We start from the raw sequence: 24961 nt of genomic DNA on the forward strand, positions 1-24961 counted from the left end.
AAATAAATAAATAAAACATCATTTCAAATATGACTAAGCATGCATTGTTTGGTGACCATAGACCACGCACCACCTGGTAAATTATGGACAAACCAAACTGTCTAATGAAGAAAAATTTACTTTAAAACCATGACTTTCTCAAGAAAATGGCTCATAGTAAAATCTTGCAAGCGTTCATCTTTGAAGCCACGGGAACAAATTGGCAGCCTGCGAATTCAGAGAACAAATGCGGAGCAAAGATAGTGAGCCAAAGGCAACAAGAGTGATTCCACGTAGACCACTTAGGTTTGCTCACTTTCAAGACCTGGAAGTGCCTCCCTGTTCATCTTAATTGGCCATCCTGTGAATGTGAGGAGACTGACAAAGGAGATGGAGTGAATGGCTGGAGAGTATAAATCCATCAGAAGTATTAGAAGAGCAGTATTGACACAAATATTAAGCCTACTGATTGACAGAAAGTCAAAATTATTATTTGAAATGGTAATATTGCTAATCACTGGCCTAGGGACAGAGTCATAGCCAAAACACTGGGCTAAGTGAAAACAACAATATGGAGGTAGCTTTTCAGACCATCCATAGGCCACATTGCTATGAAGCAGCGTTATATAGACAGTATCTCATTTAATCCTTACAACAACCATAGACGGTAGGTATTATTATCCCTATTTTACAGATACCGTAACTCAGACTAGAGAGATGCAGTAATTTTCCTAATTATTATTATCATTACCAAGGAGCAGAAATGGGATATGAACCCGAGTCTTACTTTTCCTAACCAATGCCCTACACTACTTCCACTACTTTTCCTTATTCCTTGATGTAAGTTCATATACATTTTAACCTAAGCATACGCATATAATTCTCGTTGAAGGCACACCTTAATGTGTGTGTGCCTTAACGTCCTACAATTAATGTAGGACATTAATTGCAGCCTGATGCAGCTAGAAATACAGTTCTTTAAATGGTACCATTGGCATTTCCCTGAAACATGCCTAAGGTCACTGACTTGATCAGCTAGGGAACTCTCCCTGATTTCAAAACAACCAGAGGAGTCTCCAGCACTCTGGAGCTTCAGGGTCAGTCCCTACAAAACATAACTTTGTGTCATGGGTAAGTTACTTTTTTTTTTTTTTTTTTTGGCTGCACCATGCAGCATGCGGGATCTTTGTTCCTTGACCAGGGATCCGACCCGCGCCCCCTGCAGTGGAAGCGTGGAGTCTTAGCCACTGGACTGCGAGGGCAGTCATGGGTAGGCTACTTTTAATAGTCAACTACTTTCCTCCCCAATATTAAACACTCAAAGAAAAACTCATTTAAAAGATCTACCATACTTGTATTTTCACTTTAATATACACAGCCTACTGCAGCAGACAGAGCTGGTTGCCTACCCCCAATCCACAGCCCACCTCTCCTCCATTCTATCATAGCCCTGGCTTGGTTCAGGGATCTACTCTATCTGCTCTCTCTCCAGCAGCCATTTGCTTCAGGGAAGTGTGGCCCAATCCATTGTTTCAGGGAATGGCTTTTGATTGGTCTCCCTTTCCCTTCGCAGTAAGTGCTTAGGGACAAGGAGGTGAAGCAATTCCAGCCAATGAAGTATGCGGGAAAGTCCTCTGGAAAAGATTTCCTTGCTCTTAAGAAAAGACGCAGGAAAGAAACAAGCCCTGCTTCTTCCTATAAACATTTTGAATCTGGATATGACGCCTGGAACTACAGCCGTCACTTCTTCACCATGAAGGAAGCTGGCCTGAAGACAATGTCAATAAGCCGTCTTGCAGGCACAGCAGAAAGATGAAAAGAACCTGGAACCTTAATGACGTCACTGAGTCACTAAACTAACCAATTCTGGAGCCACCCTATCTAGCTTGTTAGGTAACATAACACATTTGACTTATTTTATTTATTTATTTATTTTAATAAATTTACTTATTTTTACTTATTTATTATTTTTGGCTGTGTTCGGTCTTTGTTGCTGTGCATGGGCTTTCTCTAGTTGCAGCGAGCGGGGGCTACTCTTTGTTGCGGTGTGCGGGCTTCTCATTGCAGTGGCTTCTCTTATTGCAGAGCACAGGCTCAGTAGTTGTGGCGCACAGGCTTAGTTGCTCCGCACATGTGGGATCTTCCCAGACCAGGGCATGAACCCGTGTCCCCCGCATTGGCAGGCGGATTCTCAACCACTGCGCCACCAGGGAAGCCCCATTTGACTTATTGTGGGAACTGGTTGAGATTTCTGTTACTTCGGCCAAGAGGATACAAATGGATACATGCCTGCAGACAGTGGTATGTCGAAGTCAGCATCTGCTGCCTCTCATCCCCATGCCACGTTCAGTGATGTCATACTGGTGGCTTGAAACTGGCCATGTGAGGAGTGCCTCTACCACAGAAACCATACATTGGTAAACTACACATCCAAACTTTTTGTATCCTCTGAGACAACCAGTTGTTAAACACTTACTAGCACACCACTGCAATGTTGGGGTAATTTAAGGTGTATACAGTAAATATTTTCTATGAACTATGAAGTCAAGCCAAAGAACCAGAGAAGAATTTAAATATCTATACAGTGAGCTAGCCACTTAGCTAGCTTGTCACCTTTTAAATAAGATAATTTTTCTGTCTCATTGGGCAGGAATCAGCCAACTACAGCCCTCAAGCAAAATTTGGCCTGCTGCCTCTTTTAGTAAATAAAATTTTACTGGAACACAACCATACCCATTTATTTGCATTTTGTCTTTGCTTTCATGCTACAATGGCAATGGAGTAGTTGCAACTAAGTAAAAGTATTTAGTCTAGCAAAACTTACAATAATTACTATCTGGCTTTTTACAGAGAAAGTGGGCAGACCCCTGTTCTAGGGAGATGTGATGCATTGATCTGCAGAATAAAATGCCAATATCTGGGAGGATGGGGTGGGAGAGAATCGATATTTATGGCTATGGTGGCAGAGTGCAGGGTAGAAGAACAAAAAGAACTAGCAGTCAGAGGAAGATCCGGGTCCTTCCTGGTCCTGATTCTCTATCTTATGAGTTATATGAACTCAGGCAACCTACTTTAACTCTCTGAGCCTCAGTTTTCTCATCCATAAAATGGGGCTAATATTATCCTCACAGAATGTTGTATGGATTAAAATGAGATAAAGTATGAGGAGTACCTGCACACTACTATATATTAAAAAGATAGACAATAAGGACCTACTGTATAGCACAGGAGACTACATTCAATATCTTGTAGTAACCTATAATGGAAAAGAATCTGAAAAAGAACATATATATATGTATGTATGTATAACTGAATCACTTTGCTGTACACCTGAAACTAACACAACATTGTAAATCAACTATACTTCAATAAAAAAAAAGTAATTGAAAAAAACCCCGATGAATGGATAAAGAAGATGTGGTATATAATATATATACACTGGAATACACTGAGCCATAAAAAAGAATGAAATTTTGCCATTTGCAACAACAAGGATAGACCTGGAGGGTATTATGCTTAGTAAGCAAGTCAGACAGAGAAAGACAAATACTGTATGTTTTCACTTATATGTGGACTCTAAAAAATAAAACAAAGGAATGAATATAAAAAAACAGAAACAGACTCACAGAGAATAAACTAATGGTTACCAGCAGGGAGAGGGATGGGGGGAGCGGCAATTAGGGGAAGGGGATTAAGAGGTACAAAGTACCAGGTGTAAAATAAATAAGATACAAGCATGTAACGTACAGCACAGGGAATATAGCAAATATTTTATGATAACTTTAAATGGAGCATAATCTATAAAAAACATCGAATCGCTATGTTGTACACCTAAAACTAATATAATATTGTAAATCAGCTATACTTCAGTATAAATCAATCAATCAATCAATCAATCATGAGGAGTATCTGGTACAAAAACATAGATATTATTTGCCATGTGACTTAACCTGTTTTCATTTATTCATCACTTATTAATTCAGTAAATATTTATTGTGTGTCCAGTATGCATCCGGTACTATTCTAGGAACAGGGCTTAGAGCAGTGAAGAAAATAAACAATGGCCCTGCCTTCAGGGAGCTTACATCCTAGCGGGACAGGCAGTCAATAATCTGTTGAACAATAATTTCTGAGCCTTAGCTTCTTTGTTTGTACAAAAAAAAAAAAAAAAAAATCCCCTCTACGTACTTTGTGGGACTGTAGTTAGATTCAGATGAGAACAGTCACAAACTGGCAGCAATGAGCAAATCAAACTTCAGGACATTTTTGTTAGGCCTATAGTGTTTTTAAAATGTTTACTTTGGTTGCCACATGTAAATATGAGATTTTCCTAATGCTATAGACTGAATTTGTTCCCCTAAAATGCATATGTTGAAACCTAATCTCCAATGTGATGGTATTTGGCGGTGGGGGCCTTTGGAAAGTGATTAGGTCATGAGGGCCCTGCGCATAAAGAATGGGATTAATGCCCGTTTAAAAGAGACCCCAGGGGATTTCCCTGGTGGTCCAGTGGGTAAGGCTCTGTGCTCCCAATGCAGGGGGCCCGGGTTCGATCCCTGGTGGGGGAACTAGATCCCGCATGCACGCCGCAAATAAGAAGTCCGCATGCCGCAACTAAGATCCTGTGTGCTGCAACTAAGACCCGGCACAGCATGAATGAATGAATGAATAAATAAATAAATATTAGAAATCCAACAAGGGATGCAAAGTTTAAAAAATAAAAAAAATAAAAGAGACCCCAGAAAGCTACTTTACCCCTTCTGCCATATGATGTCACAGTAAAAGCATGGCATCTATGAACCAGGCAGTGGGTTCTCACCAGACACTGCAAGTGCCAGCTCCTTGATCTTGGACTTCCCAGCCTCTAGAACTATGAGAACTAAAGGTCTGCTGTTTAAGCCACCCAGGCTGTGAGATTTTTGTTATAGCAGCCTGTACCAGCTAAGATATCTAAAAATCCAGATTTCCAAGTCGTCTTGAAAAACTAACAGCGCTAAAGATACTGGTCTGGCATTCCTTCTTGGCAGCCATCAGCTGGAGTCAAGTATGGCGCACCCTTCCTTTGGATAACGCCTGTACAGCCCCTTCAGCCTGCCCCTGACCTCCTGTATTGTCCAATCCCTGTGCTGTTTCACTCATGTACAACACCTGCCTGACTCCTTTAGGCAATAAGATCTTCCACTTCTGCCTATACTGTGTTGCCATAAATCAAAGTTTCTTGAACAGCCATATGTGAGTCACATGTATGGCATGCTTGACGTCTAGCACTCTGGCAATTTCAATACGACTAGCACCGGCGATTCTACCAGCACCCGCGGACAAACACACACAATGTAATAACTCACCGACTGGACACAAATATGTGTCACGAAATGATAGGATCGGTTGTACAAGTGAAAAAGCCAAAGCTTAGAAAGCTTACTATAGTCCTAGCCTCTTCAGAGGTTTTTCTGTTAAAATAGTCCCCAAGGTTAAACTGTCTTCAGTGTAAGATTATAAAGCCATCTACCCATAAATGGCCAGTGTGAGACCATCCTCGGTCTGTGCTGCCCAGTGCTGTTGAAAAATTCTGAGACAGGCAGTGCTGTGCAACAGCCCTTTGGAAAGCAACATAGGGCAACGGATCAAGGATTAGAAAGTTATTCATATTCTTTGAAGAGTAATCTCAGTTCTGGGAAGTTATCCTAAGAAAATAATTTAAGAGAAGCTGAACACTACCAGCAAAAAATAATAGCTGTGCTATGAATAACGTAAAACCGAAACAACATAAATGCTCAACAACTGGGAAATGTCTAGAAAATTATGATACGTCAAACAAATGGGATAATAGACAATCCTTTAAAATTATAAAGAAGAAGAAAATACTGTAAATATGGGAAAACATTTATGATGCAATGCTAAAGCAAAAAGAGGACTCTAAAATTGTGTGTACAATGTGAGGGAAGCTATGTAAAACTTCTGTAAAAGTTGTATACTTGTAACTCACAGAGAATGGGAAGAATATGCAAAAAGAAATTTAGGTGGGATGGTATAATTAAGATTTATTTTCAAAATTGCATTCTATTCTGTGGAATACTATAATGGTGGATACATGACATTACACATTTGTCAAAGCTCAGAACTGTAGAACACAAAGAGTGAACCCAAATGCAAACTATGGACTTTAGTTAATAATGTATCAGTATTTGTTCATCAATTGTAACAAATGTACCACACTAAGCTAAGATGTTAATGACAGAGGAAATTGGTGGGGGAAGGAGAAAGGGTACACAGGAACTCTTTGTACGTTCTGCTCAATTTTTCTGTAAACCTAAAATTTCTTTAAAAAATAAAGCCCATTAATTAAAATAAAATAAAATAAAATAAAATAAAATAAAATAAAATAAAATTGCATTCAATACCATTTTATATATAATTTTCTGAAATAAATATTTCAGGTTACTCCTGCAGTGTAAATATGAGCACAAAAATCTCTTTTGTATGGTTTCTCCAGGACTAAAAATAACCATATTATTTATTGATGCTGCACATTGAAAATTAGGTGATTATCCCATAGAAGACACAGGGAAGGTAACAAGCCCTTGGCAAAATAAAATGTTCTGTTTCTTTAAAAGATATTTAACATCATTAATTTTTACCTTGCCTCCGCTATCCCCAGATGATTCCATTTTTATTTGTTTCAGTTAGACAACCTCCGTTGGCATTCCCACAACTTATAAGTTAAGAATGATTGGTGAGGGTCTCTCAAAAAAAGATAATTGCATAAATCCAAATAAAAAATGTAAGTAACAGCATAGTGAGCAAAGGTATGTTGTAAGTTAGAGTCAAGCTGGGTAAACCACAGAACAGGGAACAGCCTCACACGGTTCCAGGGTGGGGAGAAAGGACTTTTCTGAAAGCATAAGCATGCGAGACTGTTACTAATAATTCCTCATCAGTAGTCGCCCTTGAGCCTCACAAGCCTCAGAGATGGGCACGATTTCCCCCCTTCCACGATGGTGAAGCTGAAGCTCTCAGAAGTAAAGGGACTTGCCTGACAACACTGTATCTGAGTCGAAATAGGGATGAGTAGCTCTGGTGGATTTTGGACAGTGCATTTGCCCATCTGCCCTCCAGATTTCAAAATTGTTATTGGGCATTTCTGTCAACAAGCCATGGTAAAGCTTAAGCACTCATTCATGTGAGTGACCATGACCAAAGGAAGCAGGGGGTGGGGGTGTAGGAGGGGAGGTTAACCCCGAGGTTAACTCAGGGGTATACCGCTGCTCACAAAACAACATGTGAGTTTCTTTCAAAACAGGTCATGTAATAGATTTATATGTATTCAGAAGAGATGCACAGGTTAAACAAGGCTAACCTAGTTTCCTGGAGACTTTGGAGCAGCCTGTGGTTCCCTTAGAATATCAGCCTGAGCCTCTTGTAAATAATTAACCCACCTGATATGACACAAATATAATGGAAAAGTCTTCACTAAGAGAATACCTACAACTATAAGCAAAGAAAGTACATTTCCATCGTGCAATTCTTCATTTTACTAAGCAGCCTTCCGTTTATTTTATTTTGACATCCAACCACTAAAATATAATTGCATTCTGCTTCTCATTTTGGCTTCAGAAAAATAATTTTTGAAACAAAAGAGGCTCTATATTATGATGTTCCTCTAAGGTTACTCCTTAAACAGTGCAGGTTGGGATATATTTTCAATTTCACTTTGTCCTCTTTGCTTTCAAAAATCTAATCATGTGCAAAGAATTCTTGCTAACAGTCGATCACCTTCCAGTAAAGCACTCCATTTGTAGGGCAAATCTTTCACATTGCCCTCAGTATAGTTTTCTGAAGTGATCCCTTCTATCAGAAAATCTACACATTTCTTACAGTTAGTATGCAGTTGGAGAAAAGGCACTTATTTGGGTAGGCTCTCAACACTGTCTTTCCATTGTTCTTTCCTTCCTCGATCCTTTCTGCTTATTTCCAGTGCCTTAACCTTTAGCAGTATCCTTACTTTTTACATTGGTTTGCAGACATAAGAGAGGTAGAGGTGTGTGGCAGAAAGATACCAAGAGTGGGATTCAAGACTACTGGGTCCAAGTGACACTATTTAGTCGTATGATCCTGAGTGAATCACTTCCTCTCTGCCACTATTTCCTAATCTGTAAAAACAGGGCATCAATTTACTGATGTCTAAACTTTAAACCAGTTGGCTGATTGCTAAGTATCTCTTCCCCAATATCTAAGATACCTGGTAGACGATGCTTATTGTTTATTGCTGTGTGGAACAAGAAAATGGGTCCCATCCAGAATAAATCCATTTATAAGTAAGAAGTCACAGTATTGTGTTGTAGAGGACGTTCTCACTACACAGAAAGGGAGAGCAGAAGCCTACACCAAGAGAGGAAGGGGACATTTTTTTTTAAAGGAAGAGTGACGAGCTGCCCAGATATCTCAGGGACCATGTCTCCCACCCACTAGAGCCTTGACCAGGGGTAGGTACGTGATAGAGAGAAGACATAGGAACCTGAGCAGTTGAGGGGGAAGCTGCAGTAAGAAGGCCTGTGCTGTGTGTCCCATGGGTAACAATGGGAAGACACTCCTTCACTGGGTGCCTTTGGCCTGTGATGTGTCTGGGCAGAGAGAAAGCCAGAGACAGTGTCCACCGACTGTCCCTCAACGCCAATCCGGCGCAGGAGTGATCTGAGGCTCTCTCATGTTCTCAGTAGAAGACAGCTAAGAGAGGAGAGGCAGGGCTGGGGCCAAGGGGAAAGTGACTCCGTGACCAATAACCTGAGCCAAATGGAAATCGTGGCTGATCCTCAAGGACTACAGCAAAAAAGGGGAGGAATTTCCCCACGTGCTGGACAGTCAGAGAGTACAAACTACAAGTTCCACCAGCAGCAGATATGTCATCACAGTACACAATGAGGAGAGAAGGCACTACCTAGAGATCACCAAGATGAGTTTCATCAGCAGGATGCCCAGTGGCCAATACTAGGGACAGTTCTGCTTAAGCCAATGAGAATTCACAGATCTGCATGCCAACCACCTCCGCCACCATTACCATGAGGTCACATGAATTCTCCCCTAAACCAACCACTCGTACAGGAGAGGGAGGGATGAACACGATACAGGGGAGAAATGACCTTTATACAGAAATCAACCTTCAATTTGGCTGCTTATTGACTCAAAAAAGACTGAGCTAAATGAAAGACATTACTTTAAACTTGCAAAACCTGCTAGAAACTTTTTTACATTGAGGTATAATTTACATACAATAAAACACACCCATTTTAAGTCTACATTCTGATGACTTTTGACAAATGTACACACTCATGTAAAACCACCACAATCAAGATATAGAACATTTTCATCACCCCAAACATTCCCTCACGCTCCTTTGCAGTCAATCTCCACCAACCTCAGCATTGCGTTACCACTGGTTTGCTTTCTGTTGATGTAGATGAGTTTTGCCAGTCAAGTATTTCATAAATATAGAATCACACAATATGGACTATTTTGCTTCTGGCTTCTTTCACTTATGATAATTTTTTAAAATAAATTTATTTATTTATTTTTGGCTGCATTGGGTCTTCACTGCTGCGCGCAGGCTTTCTCTAGTTGCAGCCAGCAGGGGCTACTTTTCGTTGTGGTGCTCAGGCTTCTCACTGCGGTGGCTTCAGTAGTTGTGGCACACGGGCTCAGTAGTTGTGGCATGGGCTCTAGGTGCGCAGGCTCAGTAGTTGTAGCGCACAGGCTTAGTTGTTCTGCGGTACGTGGGATCTTCGCGGACCAGGGCTCGAAACCGTGTCCCCTGCATTGGCAGACAGATTCTTAACCACTGCACCACCAAGGAAGCCCCTATGATAATGTTTTGAGATTCATCCAGGTTGCTGTGCATACCTGTACTTGATTCCTTTTTACTGCTAAATAGTAATCTGTTTTATGGATCTATTACAATTTATTTATCTGTTGATGGACATTAGGATTGTTTCCGATTTTTGACCATTATGAATAAAGCTTCTGTGAACATCTGTATACAAGTCTTTTATGGACATATGTTTTCATTTTCTTGAGTAAATACCTAGGAATGAAATTACTGTGTCATATTGTAAGTGTATATTTAACTTAGAAGAAACTGCCAAACTGTTTTTCAACATGGCTGTATGATATTACCGTAACATATTAGAGCTCCAGTGTGTAATGGAGTCTCACTGTAATTTTAACTTGTACTTTCCTTACTACTAATGATATTAACCATTTTTTCATGTTTTATTAGCTATTCATATATCTTCTTTTGTGAAGCCTCTGTTCAAATATCATGCCCATTTTTAATTGGGTTGTTTACCTTATTATTGAGATACAAGAATTCTTTGTATATTCTCGATACAAGTCTTTTGTAGATATATGTATTGCAAGTATTTTCTCCTATTCTGTGGTTTGCCCATTCATTTCCCAATGGTGCATCTTGAAGAGCAGAAACTATTAATTTTGGTGAACTGAAATTCATTATTTTTCCTTTTTAGTCAATTGTATTTCTATATATTAGTAGTTGTTGCTGAAACTCAGCCTCTGTTCACCGGTGCCGAATAGAAATGCAGAGACAGAGTTTTGGGTGAAGCAGAAAAGAATAGCTTTTATTGCTTTGCCAGGCAAAGGGGGCCACAGTGCACTAATGCCCTCAAAACTGGGTGTCCCACCGTAGAGGAGGTAGTGAGGAGTCTTATAGTGTTCAAGGAGCAGGGCGTGATCAGCTCGTGAATAATTCTTGGATTGGTTGGCGTCAAGATGAAGTTTCAAGCATCATCAACCTTCTGGTTTCAACCAGTCTAGGGTCTATGTTCTTGCGGTCAGCAGTTTTCATCTGGTGGGGGTCTGCTTCCTATAAAAACACCTTAGCAATGTGTGTCAGGCCTTTATCTGTAGCTTTCAGGGAACTGGGAGTTCGGTGATTCTGCTATGTGGCAGATTTATAGTCTAAATTGTTACCAGTTCCCCAGCCCAACAGCTATTCTTTGTTTCTACATCTTCACATTTCCCAATCATTAACTCCTGAGTCAGACTTTTACTTCAAAAGACAAGGACACAGGGGCTTGTACACAATTTCATAGTGAACAAATAGAAATTGGAATTTAAAAATACTACTTTACATTAGGCATTTTATCAAAAGCCATGAGATGCCCAGGAATAATTTTAACATAATATGTGCATTATTTGTACATTCAAAACTACAAAACAGTGCTGAGAGAAATTTATAAAGGCTTGAGAGAGAGGGAGAGAGAGCGAGCGAGCATGTTCATTCCATGGAAGACTGAGAAGATGTCATATCTACCCAAGTTGATTGTTTCAATGAAATCCCAAACAAAAGTCCAGCAGCCTTTTTTTAAAAATAGAAACTGACAAGCTGATTCTAAAACTCATATGGAAATGCAAAGAACCTAGAAAATCCAAAATAATTTTCAAAAGATAGAACAAAAGTTGAAGGCTTAAACTAACTGATTTCAAAGACTTGTTCTAAAACCAAAGTAATCAAGAGTGATATTGGTATATTAGATTAGTGGAACAGAATAGAGAGTTTAGAAATAGACCCACACATTTATTCATATGGGGAAAAAACGACTCTCTAGTGTTACCTCACACCATACACAAAACCTAACTTGAAATAGCATATCTAAACATAAACGCGAAAACTATAAAAAAAAAAAAAAACTTCTAGAAGAAAACATAGGAGAAAATCTTCATAATTGGGGGATAGGTAAAGGTTTTTTAGACAGGACATAAAAAGCAAAATGAACTCCCCACTCTTGCCTTCATAGAGGCTTTGAAGAGGTTTAGATTTATTTTAGCAACAAAGAAGCTGTTATTTTTTTCACATCTGTGTCATCATATGAGCAAATCTCAACCCTACCACAACTTACTAGAGAAGATTTCCAAGTGGACTCTACTATTGCCTCTACAGTGGGAAAGTACTCTTTAATGATACACTGCTTGTACCCTTTAGGGTGTCCCATTTGAAGCTCTTTATCGAGATACTCACTCCTGTCTCTGTAGAAACAAGAGGGAAACTGAGAGATACTGTTTCTGATAATGGAAACTCAGTGTCCTCAGCCACAACCTGTTGGCTGAGGACCGTCTGGTCCCGTATTCAGCCCATATATATGTCCATATCCATAGCCAAATATCAGCCTCATTCCCAGCCCATCATCCCACTCCCACCTATCCCATGATACTATATGTTTCTTGCAACCCACTGAAAAAATCAAGCTTTAGTATCTTCTTACATGCTGTTTTCTTTACCTTCAAATTCCTTCCTTAGCCACTTCCTCCCCTGACTTATCATTTCTGCTTCAACTGCTTCCACCCCACCCCCATCCTCAAAGTAGTTATCTCGCTTTTACAGACTCTTGGAGCTCTCTGTACATACCCCTCCTGGCCCTTATCAGATGCACTGTTGTTATCTATTTAATGTCTCTCTCTACCACTGGCCTGTTTAACTCCATGGAACAGAAACAATCTTAAGTCATCCTTGTCTCTTCCCCCAATTCTCTCCACCACCTCCAAACCCCAACACACACACACACACACACACACACACACACAATGTCTGATGCAGAGTAAGAGCTCTATCAGTGTCTAATAAATGAATGAAATAAGTTCTGCCTTCACCAGAGAGAAACCCAGCAAGTCATAAAAAATAAATTAAAAGCATAAATAACAGTCACGAGTTTTAACGTGGTAATTCAATTGAAAGAAACGGGAAACGCACTTCATCTTCGTCAGAAAGGTCTAATCTTCAGACATCAGGCAAGAAAATCAACCACTCCAACTAGAAAATGAAGAATATTCAGCACAACTGGCTTCTCTCTAAAGGACGCTCACCCAGGAGCAAAGCAGTCTTGTCACAGAGGAACCAGCCAGTACTTAGAGCTCAAGTCTCTGACTCCTGGGCCAGTGAATAAGTCACACAGCCATAACAGTAACAACAGTTACTATTTGGGGGCACTTAATCCACCAGGCTCTGAATTCACTATTATACATATGTTATCTCATTTTATCTTTTTTTTTTTTTGTCTAAATGTTTTTATTGGAAACAAATAGTTGCACCAAGCAAGAGCTTACTTTGCCCACTCCAAATTAAAACAGAGCACAGTAGGGGCAAACATCATTTGGCAGGACAGTTCCGATATGTGGACATCCTTCTTTCTACTCACTGTGGTTGGGGTAACTTTATTCGTAAGCAGTCACTCTTAGACAAAATAGTAACCCCAAAGTGCTAATGTCACTCGAAAGGAAGTGGCCTTAATTTCATGTGTGGGGCAGTATGTTCTATAGATGCCAAAAGGTGGGAGAAGCACAAACACAACCCACTCTTTAAAAAAACTAAATAATTCAAAGTAGAATTTTCCCATCCCCCTCTTTCTCCTGTAATAAAAAGTAGTGCTGGGCTCTGACACCCAGATTTGGTTTTTATCCTGGCCATTTACAAAGTGTTCCCCCATATGACTTGCATCATTAGGGTTATGAATAATAGTTCATTCACTCTGAAGAAAGTATCTACTCCTTTCTCCTCTTCTTGCCTTCATGCTCATGTTCCTTGGGGTGGCTGCTATCTGAGGGCCTTTTAGAGCCACTGTGCTGTTTGGCTTCTTCCAAAAATTTGTCCAAACCAAAAGGATCCTCCTCAAACTGAACTGGTCCTTCTCGGCCTCTTTGTCTACAGTCTGAACCAGAAAACTCCTTATTGGGAACAAATCTGTTTGTTAGTCTTTATTCTGGCTTCTAGGTCATCATTATACATGTCCTTGTCCAGATTTTTACTGGGCCTGTAAATATTCTGGGCCATATCTTTACCACCTCTCCAGGCTTGATCATAAACATTGTAAATTTCATCTTCTCCACCTGCAAAACCACTGTCCATACCCTTGGATTGGTTGAAGAGCCTTTGGTCATACTGAACTTCATTGGAAGTCCAAGGATTGGGCACACCAAGAACAATGACTTCACTGATATCTCGATTTTCATTTATCTGCAGTTTCAACCTCTTATCTGGAGCTGCCCTGGAAAGATTCCGGTCATGCCGTCTCTCTTTTCGCCTGTCATGCCGGATTTCATCCCTCTCACGTGCCTCCCCATCCTCTTTTTCCACATGGGTTTTGATCCCAGCTCTTCTCTCCCCCTGGCTTTCTGGGCCATTTCTCTAAGTTTCTCTTCATGTTTCTCCTTTTCTTTTTGAGCCATCTTTCTCTCTCTTTCTCTCTTGAGCACGCGTTTCCACAGCTTCACGAGCCTTCCGATCAGCAATATAGAGGGTTTCGGCCAGTTTTGCAAAATTTTCATTGATGTGAACTGTCTGCAGTCCTCTTCCATCAGCCGCCAGACGTTTATCTAATGGAACTGTATAACCCTTTGCATTTTTCCAGTTTGAAATACAGGGAGGAATCTTCCACTCTTGTTGTTCCTTCACGGTCATCTTTCGGCTAGGAGAATGCATGACAGGTGCAGGAGGAGAAGGTGGTCCCCGGTGAATTTTCTCATGAATCTTCAACCTTGGAGCCTCCATTGGATCTTTCTGCATTTCCACCATTCGAATAACTCTCTGTTTAGCTCCAGAGTTGAAAGCCACTCCTTGTTGAGCTGGTGTGTATCGGATATATTGAGCAGGAGCCTGTTCATCAGCTGCTGCTTGGACTGGCATGGCCGCAGCAACCTTCTGTGCTAACGGATTTTTCTAAGGTTACCCTTGTCTTTTCTGTTTTCTCTTTAATGGCTTCTTCGTCAGGTCTTTGCAGGTCTGGGTCATGTGCATTCATGACTTCTTCGGGAACCATGTCAGTGTACTTGCTATAAATGACCTTGTCTTTTGACTGTCCCCGTCGAACAATTGCATCATACTTAATTTTTCCTTCAGCATCCACCTGAATGGCCAGTGCATTTGACATTTTTTTCTCTTGTCCCAGATTCAGGGGATACTGGGCCACGTGGATTGCTGGAAAAGCACCTCCATCTCCAAAATCCTCTAATAACTGAGGTATCCAGCCTTTCCGGTACCCGCATGGGGGAGGTTCTCTTTGGGAGGAGACCAGTGAGGTCTGTCGTGATCTCTGGGATCTTGCCTTTTCTTCAGCCTCAAGCTGGTCCTGAGATAGCTGAGTAGGTGCAGGTAAAAAGCTGGTGAGCAACATCTTCTTCCTTTTCCTCTTCTCATGTTATCTTTATCCCAGCCCTGTGAAGGAGGTATTATAATTTCTGTTTTACAGATAAAGAATGCTCTAACTATCCAAGATTTAGCCTCGGCCTGAGTTCAAAGCTTGTGGTCTTAATCTCTGCATCCTGTTGCTCTCCACTGGCCTCCAAGCTCCCTCCTGGTGGAAGCCAGCACGATTATGTTCGATCTTGTGTCTCTAGCACCGAGAACAGTGCCTGGCATATATTTGCTAAATGCTACGGTAAAATACAAACCTCTTGGGAAAGAGAAAGATACCTTGTCTCCCAGCCCCTGGATATTCTATTACACCCTCTTACCAATGATTAAATGTCTGGTTCTACCCGCCCTGGGACTCAAGGGCCCACTGAACACCCTGGCCTAGGGGATGTGCGTTGAAGGGCCATCTTCCAGGTCTGCCGTGAGGGAATTCCAACACTTTTCTGCACGGCCTTTATAACAGTGTAGAAAAGTATTCCAGCTGAGCCTTACAGACTTCTATCCAGGGGCAAACTCAAGCCCCCAAAACAACTGAAAGTCAGGGAGAAGTTAAAGAAACCCCTTCTCTCTCTGCTTGGGTTTAGATAGTCTCTGGCTCAGGGACCCAACTTTTTTTTCCACTTGAAGTCTCTGGGTATTAGGGACGCCTTCTAATGCGTATGGATTTATTTATTTTTGTTGCCCAATGATATTACACATAGGTTGTGAAAAAAATATGTTGTTCTTGGGACTTCCCTGGTGGCGCAGTGGTTAAGAATCCGCCTGCCAATGCCGGGGACACGGGTTCAATCCCTGGTCCGGGAAGATCCCACATGCTGTGGAGCAACTAAGCCCATGCATCACAACTACTGAGCCTGCGCTCTAGAGCCCGCAAGCCACAACTACTGAGCACGCGCGCCACAGCTACTGAGCCTGTGCGCCTAAAGCCGGTGCTCCACAAGAGAAGCCACTGCAATGAGAAGCCTGCGCACCGCAACGAAGAGTAGCCCCCACTCGCTGCAACTAGAGAAAGCCCACGCACAGCAACGAAGACCCAATGCAGCCAAAATTTAAAAAAAAAAAAATTTTTTTAATTTAAAAATATATTGTTCTTAAGCGCAGAAAGACTTTGCTTTTTTTGTGTGTGTGTGCTTTTCTTTTCCTTTCTGCTTCTCTCTGCTTAGTCCTCAGATTCTGGTAATGGGGGAGTAAATAATTACTGACTTCAACCAGAAATTTCTGGATGTCTGTCAGGACCTTTTGGCACTAAACTGAAACACTAACCTTTGCTAATAAAGCTGCCGACGTTTCTACATTGTCTATGAGACTCTGAGGATAGGAATACTTAACATAAGACATAGAATAAGCAGCAGGGTGATTTATATGGTATTTGGTCTACAGAAAAGGAGAAAAAGGTACAATTTGTGATTCACAAGAGGCAGAGAGTAGAAAGCAAGCTTCTTTCCCACCCTGTCAGTTCCTAATCCAGAGTCGCTGATTCTAGGCAACATCAGAAAAATGCTTACTCCTGAGTCCAATAGTTTGTTGACAGTGCAATTCAAAACAAGGAGCTTGCCCCCAGTAACGATTTTCTGCAAAAATACAGTTCTTTTCTCTCCTATCTGGAAATACAAGTAAAAGCAGTGATAGGCCTGAGCTGCAGCTAGCCCTCTTTGATAAAAAATATAACACGTAGTTGAATATTCCAGCACTTAGCACAATGTCTGGTATAAAACTGGTGCTCAATATTTGTGGGGTTCAAGGAAGAAATTTTTGTGTCTAACTCAGTGACCTTGCAGAACTCTTAAATTCTAATTTTACACTCAACAGCATATAGAATCATTAAATCAGATTACGTTATGTCAGAGGCTTGTTGGCTACAGAGGAGAAACTTGGGGCTTGAGATGCATTTCACAGAGTCGTTTTGTTAGTTGACAGAGAACCTTTTATTGAAGAACAGTGCTGCCTGTCTCTACAGCATTTTCCTTACTCTGTAATCACTGCTCTCGCCATGTTGTTGACATGGAAGGGGAGCCGAGTGAAATATCTCAGTTGGCTGGAAGTTAACCCCTCAAGTCTCACGGAGTGTTGTGGAGAACTTGTGTTTCAAAGAGAGTGCAGGCAGGGAATTCCCTGGCAGTCCAATGGTTAGGGCTCTGTGTTTCCACTGCTGGGGGCCTGGGCTCAATCCCTGCTCTGGGAACTAAGATCCCACAAGCCGCGTGGGGCGGCCAAAGATAATAAATAAGTAAATAATAAATAAAGATATAAAAAAGAGAGTGCAAGCAGAAGAACTCAGGTCTGTACTCAGAGTGTGAGCTCCCTGAGAGCAGGGACCCTTAATGCTTCAGTGCCTAGGATGGTTCCTAGAAGAAAATGGCACTTAGTAAATATTTAGTAAATGAACACCCCCAATTCTTGAGTTCTGTATGTTTTCTCAAGTCACGTGGGGAGGAGGCCCAGGGAACTTGAAGAATGGGGGCAAGAAATTACCCATTCTTTCTTTGTTCTTTTTAGCCACTGTCAAACCAGATTAACTAGCCTTCCCATTATCTGGGTAACAGAGGCCTAAATGAATATATCTCAATGAGATACACTGAGAACACGGGGGCAGGGCCAGGTCCTGACACCAGACAGGGCCAAACCTGGAAACAGAACTTCACTGCCAGGCTGGCTGTCTCTTCTTGCTTTGGTCGAGTGGCTAAAAACGAACGTGGGCTGCTGAGAGGCTCACCTACAGGGCCTGGCCCTCGGCCCATGTCTGCCCCATACTGCACAGGCCATCAAATTCCACAGGCCCTTAGAGATGTTTATTTTTGCACTCTGTAGACTCTGCTCACCGCTGGAGCCACGGCAGGTCACACGAAGGACAAGGTGTTGCCAAGCTGAGAATGTGGGAGCTCCTTAGTGCAAGACTCAGGACCTGAACTTCTTCCCGGAAATGAAAGAGTTAGGAGCGCTTTCTACAAAAGTTCCTTCAACAGGTAGGTGGTTGTCTTTGTCTCTGTCTTTATTGAAATAGTTAGGAATGAACCAGTTCATCCCACTTCCTTCTAGATTTGGACCCACAGAAAAGTCTGATGAACAAAGGCCTTTGAAGTAGTTCCCAACTTTTTTGCATGTGAGGTCCCTCTATACATCGTAAAGTATTTCCTTAGCCAAGCAAGGCCATAGTTATGTTTTTAGAATAAGTTATCTGTTGATCAATAAAATATGTAAAGGCAACAGTTAAAATGAATTTCATGGCATTTTCAAATACATTTTGTTTTATTTGATGAATCACTCAGACATTTACAAACATTTGAAAAATTGTGGTAACTGTGTAAGATATTTGTCTGTCCACTGACAGGAGGCCGTCATGTATGTGTGGATTTGCACACCTTGTACTAATTCTGTCGTCTCCTCCCAGGTCTGAGACCCCCAGATTAGAAGCCCCTCTCTGTTTATTAAGGGTAAGCCTAGTGCCTTGAAGAACATCAATTCCTTCTGGTTTACGAGGCATATTATTTATTCAAGGTCCCAGTAGGAACTGGGAAACTGGGGAGACTTCAACAAAGATATTATTTATAAAGGTGTGAACAAGTGCTCATAAAATCTAACAAAGGTCAGTAGAGTCCTCTGGGGCCAGTAACACTAGCACTTCTAGGCCTGAGAGGCAAAGGGAGGGAGTAGTTACTGGAACCTTCTGCAGAGTCACTGGGTAAAGGAAAGCAGCCAGTCCATAAGGATCTGACAGTAAAAGAACCAAGGGAAAAAATACACCAACCTCACCCTCTTCCTGCCTTCCAAGTCCCATCAGTGGCTGAACCGAACAGGAACCCAGTTGATGTAGCCTATAAGTGTCAGCCTTCCAGGGCAGAGAAGTGGGTGGAAATGGGATGAACAGTGAACTTGGAGGTGCAAATGGAAACTGTCCTGCACACCAGGGTAACCTGTAAGCTTGCCCTGTAGTGCACTAGGGCTATGGTTAAAAGCGAGATCAACTCCTGAGCCAGTCATTGCTGGGCCTTGCCTTTAAATTAGATCAAGCCACTCAAGGTTACCGACTCAAATCTTTTCGTGTATTTCAAACACAAAACTCAATTGTGGAACCAACCTCCTCTTTTGCTGCTCATACTAAAACGCTCCCTTAGTTTCAGCCAGCGATCACCTTTAAAAGGACAACTCAAAAATCTGCATCTCTGCTGCCGATCTTCCTCCTGAGTTGAAAACTCCGATTTCCAACAGCCTATAAGTTACCTCAAAGTCACATGCCTTCAAAGCACTGGCTGGTCTCTCCTGGAGACACATTTTATTTTCATGCTTTCACCATTTTCCAACTAGGTATGCTAGAACACTCTGAGTCTTTTGACTCTCCTCCCCAACCCTCAGAATAAGTGAGTCCAACTTGTACCACTTCCGCTGGTATCCCTCTCACACCTGCCCTCCCTTTTTAGTTTCCCATGACCTTGTACCTGAACGAAGTGAGAGCCTGTCCCGGCTGGCCTCGCTAATCCTGACTCCACCACTTAGAGAGTGACTCTGTTTAGACTTTCCTGCGCTTACTAATTATGACTCGTATATAGTGTCTCAGGGACTCAGTTTCCTCATCTGCAGGGTAGAGCCATGCACAGTACCTACAACTAGGGACAAAGCCCTCCTTTCCATTGATTCCATGGGGCAGAAACTCCAGTGGAGCTCGCACCCCTGGTGTTTACCTACTCACCTACTTTTCTCTGCAGGAGGAGAAGTTGGTTATCTGATTCATGGGTTTGGGAGAAACAGATGCACGTGCTCAGCTTTTTGTTTTTCTTTTTTTTTTTCCACTTGGGATCTGCCTGTGAGTAGAGAGCACTCAACCTTTTCAGCTCTTCCACCCTGTACATGAAACAGGGGTATGCGCCCTTCAAAGGAGGCCTGTGGTTGTTTGAGGGCTTCCAAGGGTGGTGACTGGGTAAGTCCATCTTTTATGTACCCAGAGTACTGCAGTCCTTCCTGGCTGGTAGTCCTAAGCCTCATCCCCCTCTTATCAGCATTATTAGCACATAAGGCAGCATTTTAATCGTTGATTCCTGTTTCTACCTCTAAATTGGTTTTGAACTTGTGAGAAGACAGGTGGTTTTTATTGATCCTTTTGATCCCAATTCCTACCTCATGGGGTTGTTAAGAAAACGAAATGAGGTAATCCATATTATATCACAAAGCATAGGATCTGCCCGTAGTAAGAATTCAAATAAATGTTAGCTCTTCTTACTGTCGTGGCTATTGTTGTTATAGACTGCTTCCACGAGTCTTAGGAAAGGGACAGGAATTTAAAATTTCAATATCCTATGATTATCATAATACTTTATATCAAGATAGTGTGGAGAATAACAGCTATAAAGCTGTTACATAACTTTAATTTGTAAAATAAAAGTTATAAAGCAGAACCTTCTAAAGGGCAGAAGAAAAATCTATCACCATTTCCTCTCCAAAGACTTCACATGGAGGCATTCACATGTGTTCTGAGGCTGGGTGTGAAAGCTGTTCTGAAAGCACAATTCTCTGATGAGGCTTACAAGAGGCCCTTAGGCCACGATGCAGCTGTAAATAGTAACATAACACGGCTCAGAAAAAAAAAGTTTTAAGAAGAAAAAAGAAACCCACATTCCTCTGACAGGATACTCCTCTCGAAAGAGTTCCAGAGGTTTCCCCTGCCCTCAGTTATACTACTGCTCTTTGAGGCCTTTAAGATTGCTACAAATATGGATGCTGCACTACATTTTGAAGCACATAAACCAGTGCACCTGGCCTGGGGTCAGACACGCCTGGCTTGGAAACCCAGTGCTGACAACTAATAGCTGTATGAACCTGACATGCGACTTAGCTTCCTGAGTCTGTCTCCTGCTCTGTATATTGAAGTTAATCGTTCCTCTTTATTAGGGCTTTAATGAGGATTAAAGGGCAAATATGTGTAAAAGCTCCTGACACCTATTAAAATATTCACATAATAACACACATTAATTCCCTTCCCTATTATACCAGCTGATACATTTTTCATCTCTTTTGTATCTTTCAATAATTTTCCAAATTAAAAAGTGAAGCAGAACAAAAAAAAAGCAAAGCAATTATACAACCTGTATAATAGCATACAGTAGGCACGCAAAAAATACTTATCTAAGTTAAACATATACCAGTTACTAGTTCAAATAGTGACATGGTTAGCAAATTATTAGTAAATAAGTATCTTTATCATAGCTGAAAGCACCCATATTTCTTGTCTTAGAGTATCCAAAGGAAAAAAGGGAGAGACCCAGAGACTTTATCTTTCTATGTCAATTTTCCCTTATGATATTGGGACAAGGCAAAAGAGCTAAATAATTGAATGAGGGAGAGTGGCAAAGAGAAAATGATGGGGAAAACAATAAATCCAAGAAATACTATGCTCTTTGAACATTTAAACTAATTTTTACTTCTTTGCAGTATTTAGTTGGTTCTTTCTTTTGAATTGCACACTGAAATTCTTTGCAGGCAAATATCTGTATATCGAATATCTGTGTCCATGTTCTCTTCCCTTTTTAGTGACTTTTCCTAAGTAGTACATGTTCCAACCATGGATCATTATAAAACCTTTACGAATGATGGTTACGAGGACTGTAGCAGCACCCAAAAAATGCCTGTGTTGGGCTAACTCATAGTCAGAACACAAAATGTACAAGCTATGAGTACAACTACAGAAAATACATGTGCACAAGGACAAAATGAGAAGGGAATGCAGAGAGAGAGAAAACAGTTGTGTGAGGAAAGTAAGATTATGAATGGTCTCCTCCTGTATTTTCCGAACTTCTTGGAATAATCTTATACCCTTCTTATAAAAAGTAATAAAACCACTTTTACATAGTTGTATCTAAGTGTATTCTTACTGCTGTCTTTCCCATTCAACATCGATTCATATATGTTTTGCATATTTGACAGAGTTGACATTTGACATTTTATATCTTTACCATGGTTGGGTTTGCCCTCTTCTTTTAAACTTGTCAAGATTTTATCCTCTTGGAATACTTAGGAGAGCTTTACTTTGGGACCACTCTCTTATACTTGGATTAAAGGTCACCCCTCACTTCTTTTCTTCCTAACAGGCTGAAAACAAGAATCTATCTGTGGAAAGAGAAAATTTACAATCATTTTTTAAGGCTGTCTAAGGAAACAATCCAATTAGCAGAGTTTAGTTCTGGGTTATTTTCCCCAAAAAGTGAATGTGTGTGTTGTGTGTGTGTAAAATAAAGAAATTTATTCCAGCATGCTCTTTCACTATAATTTTCAAAGTTGTTTTTCTCTTAAAAAGTGATGAAATATTTGATGAGTAACTAATAGGGAATGAAAAAGTCCACTTTAGGGCAACTGTACTAGACAGAATGAGAATGTGATGTTCTTTCTCGTGGCATTTTAGGCCCGCGTAAGGATATCATTCCCTTTTCTTTGATAAACTTCTTGAGAGAATGCTGACAATGACAAAACTGTCTTGGCTGGGGGCTAGTAGAAGAATGAGTTCCTTAATATTTTCAGGGTAAAAATAAATAAATGCTTGATTTATATTGAAATAATTTTAGGATCTTAGAATGAGAATAGAAAATAAACATTTTGATTTCTACAAAATAATTGCCTATAAGATTGAAAAGTACAGTTTCATCTGTAATTAACCGTTCAAGTCTTAAATCCATACTCCTCACTTAAAAGAGAATGTCAAATAATACAAATTTAATTTATTTGATTTCTTGTTTCTCAAGAATGCAATCGATTAAGAACAGAGCAAAAAAGGCTGATGAATGGCTGAAGTCTACATTCCAAAGGCCAGTGTATTTTTACTGTGTATTCTATGCTAACAAGGTTGTTTTTATGGGTTTCAAGCCCGCCAATGATAAGCTATAATCACAGTGCGGTGCAAAAAGGTATCACAGACAAATCTGTAACCAAGTGTGAGGAGATCATTGTTAAGAGTCTAATGGCAATAGAATCGACCAAGAAAAATAAGAAAAGAGAAAAAGAAAAGACCCAGAAAATTCAATGGCTTGGAGTCATTTTGTATACAAGGAAATACATCAACATGTCTTAATTCAGAGCTTCCCAACTGCTGAACAGTGCTACAGGTGTGATATGGGTCTGTATTAGTCAGCTTGGGCTGCATAACAAAATACCACTGACTGGGTGGCTTAAACAACACACATTTATTTCTCATAGTTCTGGTGGCTAGAAGCCCATGATCAAGGTTCTGACAAATTTGGTTTCTGGTGACAGCTTTCTTCCTGGCTTGTAAATGGCTACCCTCTTGCTGTGTCCTCACACGGCCTTTCCTTGCCATGTGTGTGTATTGGGGGTGGGGGGTGTGTTTGGCCAGAAATAGAGAGAGGTGGGGGGAGCTCTCTGGTATCTCTTCTCATAAGGACACTAATCCTATCAGAAAGGGCCCCACCTTTATGACTTCATTTAACCTTAATCACTTCCTTACAAGCCCCATCTTCAAATGGGTAACAGCCACACTGGTGGTCAGGGCTTCCATATATGAATTTGAGGGGGGACACAAGCATTCAGCCCAAAACAGGATCCCTCAGCTGGGCAGAACCTTGAGTTGGCCAGAGCCCAGGCCAGGAACAGTCTCGTAGTTTACCCCAATTTGGCTGAGACAGATCATGATTTTTGAGGTCTGGCTCCATGAGAGAGGTTGGGAAGCACTGCTTTTAATGGACCCTGAATGCATCACTGCACTGTCAACCACTATGATAATAAATCTCAGTGACCCCTTAGAATGAAGAAAAATTACAATAATAATTAATGCTTAAATAACATTCACTATGTGCCACACCTGCTCTCAGTGTTTCTTTACACATATTAACTCATTTAACACAACAACCCTCTGATATATGAAGTATTATAACACCAGGCTCGAGAGAAAGTCCTTTGTCATCAGACTGCCTGAGTCCACATCTCAGCTTCTGCACTTCTAGCTCTGTAACCTTGGTCAGGTTACTAACTCTCTCTGAACCTGTTTCCTCTTCTATAAAATGGGATGAATATACAAGTGTACAATTCCAAAAAGTTCTGAAAATTTTTTCCAAAATTTTTCCATAGGTTGGCAGCGTACTCATTTTGTGGCTAGACCCAAACACTCATAGTTTTTATTTATCTTTCCGAGTGGGATATTCTTATGTTTTAGTGCAGAATCATTTGTGGTTGGTTGATCACAGGGTGTTCCCCCCAGCCCTGTTGGGGGGTTACATATATATGTTCTACATACCACAACAAAACACTTGGTCCTAAGGATTTCTGAAAAGGTTTCAACTCACAGCTGTGAGAATTTAGTTAACTAACATAGTTAGAACAGTGCCTGGCACATGTGGTAAGTGATATACTAGTATTAATTATTATTGCTGTTGTTCTTGTTATTATTATTACTGCCATTCTCTAGATGAAGAAACTGGGGCAGAGAGAGATCATGCAGTCTGTCCAAGCCACAGCCAGCATGTGGCACAGCTGAAAGTGAACCCAGACAATCTGGCTCCAAAGACTGTGGTCTTAACCACTGCACTATACCCTCTCTACAAATTACATACGTTTCATTTCTGTTCAGTCATGTTCAATGTTCCATGTTTAAGAAGTATCACTCAGCCATAAAAAAGAATGAAATAATGCCATTTGCAGCAACATGGATGGACCTAGAGATTATCATACTAAGTGAAGTAAGTCAGACAGAGAAAGACAAATATCATATGATATCACATATGTGGAATCTAAAAAAGTGATATAAATAAACTTACGTATAAAACAGAAACAGACCCACAGACTTAGAAAACAAAC

At 40.9% G+C, this 24961-nt stretch overlaps 1 protein-coding gene and 1 pseudogene across 4 annotated transcripts in view; both read right to left on the minus strand.

The window, feature by feature from the left end:
- SLC16A12 (solute carrier family 16 member 12) overlaps positions 1–24961 on the minus strand; it is a 92212-nt gene that overhangs the window by 27284 nt on the left and 39967 nt on the right. The gene's annotated exons all lie outside the window — the stretch shown is intronic.
- LOC309604642 (SNW domain-containing protein 1 pseudogene) lies at positions 1892–17956 on the minus strand (annotated as a pseudogene). The gene has a single exon. The product of its transcript is annotated as an SNW domain-containing protein 1 pseudogene (transcript).

This window comes from Balaenoptera borealis (assembly GCF_965194805.1).
Source record: "Balaenoptera borealis genome assembly, chromosome: 10".
Classification (NCBI taxonomy): Eukaryota; Metazoa; Chordata; class Mammalia; order Artiodactyla; family Balaenopteridae; genus Balaenoptera; species Balaenoptera borealis.